This window comes from Trichosurus vulpecula, chromosome 3 (assembly GCF_011100635.1).
Source record: "Trichosurus vulpecula isolate mTriVul1 chromosome 3, mTriVul1.pri, whole genome shotgun sequence".
NCBI classification, from domain to species: Eukaryota; Metazoa; Chordata; class Mammalia; order Diprotodontia; family Phalangeridae; genus Trichosurus; species Trichosurus vulpecula.
The window spans coordinates 282,838,797-282,843,190 of NC_050575.1; the positions used below are offsets into that span (position 1 = coordinate 282,838,797).

General features: G+C 39.2%; 1 pseudogene; it reads right to left on the reverse strand.

The window, feature by feature from the left end:
• Nucleotides 1-402: 402 nt before the first annotated feature.
• On the reverse strand, nucleotides 403-916 carry LOC118844158 (annotated as a pseudogene).
• Between the last annotated feature and the right edge of the window lie 3,478 nt (nucleotides 917-4,394).

Consider the following 4,394-nt stretch of genomic DNA (forward strand, 5'->3'; position numbering starts at 1 on the left):
TACAATCTATATCACTAGAGAGAATGTCCGCAGAATTGCTTTAGCATACCCAGTGACAAGAACCGGGCCTTACATATAGTTGGTGCTTCGTTGTTGAACTACAAGACCTTTCTTCTTCCAAGGCACTTTCTTAGGAATATGACACAAGTATAGGAAAGATATTTAAGATATCAGCCATTTAAGCTCACTTACAGTCACTGAAGGTAAGTTAGGGACACACATTTTTTTTTGAAGTTTAGTTTTTATTTCATAATCATAAACTTTACTCTGCTGTCTAGCCAGACCTGTGGAAGGAAAAAGGAAATGAAATCCAAAGAGAATTGCAGCAAATGAGAGCACAAGGATTACAGAGTATAGGAGCAGATGGGGTTTTGGGGTGCTCTCATCAGCTACAGAGGAATGGTTTGATGGTTAAGACGAAAAACAAAACAAAAAATCTTATGAGAGTTGTCCACAGTCAGCGATAGCGATCTTCTTGCCAGTCTTGCCACCCCGACAACCGAAACGCTCCATGGCTTCCACAATGTTCACGCCTTCTTTCACTTGGCCAGAGACCGCGTGCTTGCCATCCAACCAATCAGTCTTAGCAGCACAGGTGAAAAACTGGGAGCCTTTTGTGTTGGGTACAGCATTTGCCATGGACAAGATGCCAGGACCAGTATGCTTCAGAATGAAGTTCTCATCAGCAAATTTCTCCCCATAGATGGACTTGCCACCAGTGCCATTATGGCGTCACCACCCTGCCACATAAACCCAGGAATGATTCTGTGGAAGCAGGATCCCCTTGTAACCAAGTGCTCAGAGCATGGAAGTTTTCTGCCGTCTTTGGAAACTTGTCTGCAAAGAGCTCGAAAGTAATCTGGCCCAAGGGCTCGTTACCGACAGCGATGTCAAAGTACATGCTGGGGTTGGCCATGGCCACAGATGCGTGGGCTGGGCGCAACGGCAGAGGAATAGGCGGCGGGGATCTGTGTCCAGAGGAGGGAACCAAGACGAGGTCTCCCAGTGGTGGCGTCTGCCAGGGACACACATTTTTAATGTGCGAATTGTTTATATGTCCAGATTCTTACGTAACCAATCAAGCAACAAATATTTATTAAGTGCCTACTATGTGCCTTGCACTGTGCTAAGTAATTAAAACCAATCTTTCCAGGAGAGAAGAAAGAAAAGAAAGGAATCTTGTTATCATTACAATGATTCTGATACCTAGAAAGTCTATCCCTTTAGTTCTCATTTCAAATTCTTTCTCCCTCTCTGCTCTTATATTTTTCATTGAAATGAGTAAGCAGCATGAAAACAGAATAATCCATTTATAATGTAATCAACAGGAGGACCAGAAGGGCTTTTGATGAGATCACTATCAGATGATGTCTGGTTTTTCATCAGCCTTCTTAATCATTCACTCCAGAGGCAAAAGCACAGGCTTCTCTAGATTGTCGGTGTCACTAATAATGCCTGTGGCTCATCTAGGAGATGGCTCCTGTCATTTTTGGAGGGTCATTCTGCAGAAAGCATTTTTTTCCAGGCATTTATAGCCAAGGCCTACAATATATTTTATCTTTTAATGCATGACTTTTAGAATCAAACGGCACCTATGCAATAGTTTGAAGTGAGATGTGCCAGGCATTGACAGTTACTAAAGAGTCACATTTTTACACATGCTGGAAAATCATAGAAGAACAAGACACATTCCAGGGAACCAAGGCAATGCATTTCCCTGTGGAGAGAAAGATATTTCAAAACAAGAGTAAAGTTGTTTACCATGTGTTCCACATGCATACTTTCTCCAAGAATATGACCCCATTATACCTGGCAAACATGTAGGAACAAGGTATCTAATCATGATGTTATAAGGATAAAATGAGCTAATGAATAGGAAAAAGCATGTAGTCACCTAGCTGCCCCTCATAAGCATAGTAGGCACTTAGCAAATATTCACTTTGGATTGAATCAGATTAGATTGTGATAACAGCTGCAGGGCCTGAAGTGCTTTTGAGAAGAGAAAGCAGATGAGCAGTTTTCGTGAAATAACATTACAACTTCTGTTGAAAGTTCAAATAAAAAATTTAATGGTTTGCTCCAAACCATTCTTTATCCCTTCCAACTAGAAGGTTGGCATCCCACAGTCTAATCCCACACTGATTGTCCCCATTCTTAAAGAGGTTTCCAACTTGTTTTTCCATTGTCTCATCTAAAAAATAATAATCCTGTGGTTTCAACCAAATCACTGGTCCATCTGGAAAATTGGCATGTGTAGATCAATTTGGAAATTCAGAGCCTTTTAAACTGCTTCTCAGAGTTCCCTTTGGAAAATAAACCATTCATGACATTGAACATCTGGGTAAAGGTTAAATATCGTGTGATGGGTGGATTGAGCTTTTGATTTTTCATCTAAATATTTTGATATTATATGGACACAACCTTGCATTCAGGTACTTTGGGAGCAGTGAAAATGAACTTGGGGAAATGACTACGTGAAAAACAACTGAAAAACAACAAATTAGTGAAGGAGAAGGAAAATAAGCAGGGAGCATACATTGTTGGGTGATACTGACTTCTCTTTATTTGGATGGGAACAAAGTTTGAGAGAGAAATGGAGAGATGAAAAGTTCCAAACTTCCCAGACTTGGCTAATGAGATGTGTAGAAAGCACACATCTTGTTTTTGGGAATTAGGTTGATTGTTGTGGTTGTTTAGTCGTTTCAGTCATGTCCAACTCTTTGGGACCTCATTTGGGGTCTTACTGGCAAAGACCACTATAGGTTGCCATTTCCTTCTCCAGATCACTTTACAGATGAGGAAACTGACAAAAACAGGCACAAGTGACTCATCCAGGGTCACGTAGCTAGTAAGTGTTTGAGGTCAGATTTGAACTCAGGAAGATGAGTCTTCCTAACTCCAGGTCCAGCACTCTAGCCACTACACCACCTAACTTCCCTGTCGGATGAAGGTCAAAGTTAGGAATCAATAAAAAAAATAGAATAATAGAGCTGACAGGACCTCCAAGGTCTAGTTCAACCCAGACCAAAATAAAGAACTCTTCTATAAACTGCCCCCCCCCTCTGCTTTTACCTTCACCCAGAGAAGTCCAAGGCTGGGATAACCATTACCTGGTAGACAGCACATTCCATTTTAGGAAAGCTTTAATTCTAGGAAGTTGTTTTCTTTCTATAGATCTGAAATCTGCTTCTGTTTACTTTCCTCCCACTGCTTCCAGTTTTGTCTACTAGACCAAAGAAAACAAGCTCAATCCCTCTCCCACACAATAACCTTTTAATACTTGAAGACTTCTATCATGCTCCTGCCTCCTTAGTTAAAGACTATATGGGAATTCTTCTTGTGCAAAGATGGCTAAATTATGAATTATCAATCATTATCAATTACATAAAGAGATGAAGAAAAATGTTGCAAAAATTCTGACCTTTTCTTTTCTTACCTCCTTCTGATCCTACTTGTGACCAAAGCTGCTATAAAACTACCAGAAAAAACTATCATAGAAAGAACGAGTGTGTTACCTGCTTTGGTGCAATCTATTCCAAGAAACCATAAACACATTGTACCTTGACTCCAACATCTTGATGTCATTGGTCCTCTCTGACTATGAAGAACAAACAACAACATAACGATTTTTCTATTACTGTTGAAAATGGGCTTCAAATTTTATCATCAAAGTCTAACAATGACCAAATTGACTTCCATATGCAATGGTATCCATCAAAAGATGGAATCTCAGCAGTGTAATTCATGAGAGATGAACACTTCAAGCTGAAAAAAAAACAACCTGTGATCTCTCTTCTTTAGATAACATTGTGGGTCATTCCAAATTTGTTAAAAGAATTCATAGTTGCCTAAGGATCAGTCACTTTATTTCTCTAATACAAATCCTAAGACCTATGAAAAAGGAAGTGTTATCTGGGACAGGGTTGGAATAGATGGTCACTAAGGTCCCTTCCAAATCTCAAATTTCATGATTCTATGACTTCAGTAGAAGGAAATAGAAATATGAGAGAGAAAAAATACGACCTAAATGTTGGCATTTTGTTTAATGTGGTCAATAAGAATAGGTTAGTAAGAATCTGCCATCCCTCTGTTTGAAATGTGATATTTAATAGAATCTTCCCTCTTGGTATATTTGTTGGAAGAATTCAGCTCTAAAGCCTTAGCACTTGTGATGTCTCCCAAATACTTTAAGTTTTGTATGCCAAGGTAAAAATCCAACTCTATCCTAAATAGGAACAGAAATGATGAGGTATTTCCCTTTCACACACTCACACACACACATTCACTCATAATAATGAGATCATCTTTATATAATAGTTTATAAACATTCTAATTCCAACAACATTATGGCAGAAGCAGTATAATATCATGCAAAATGCACATGATTTGCAACA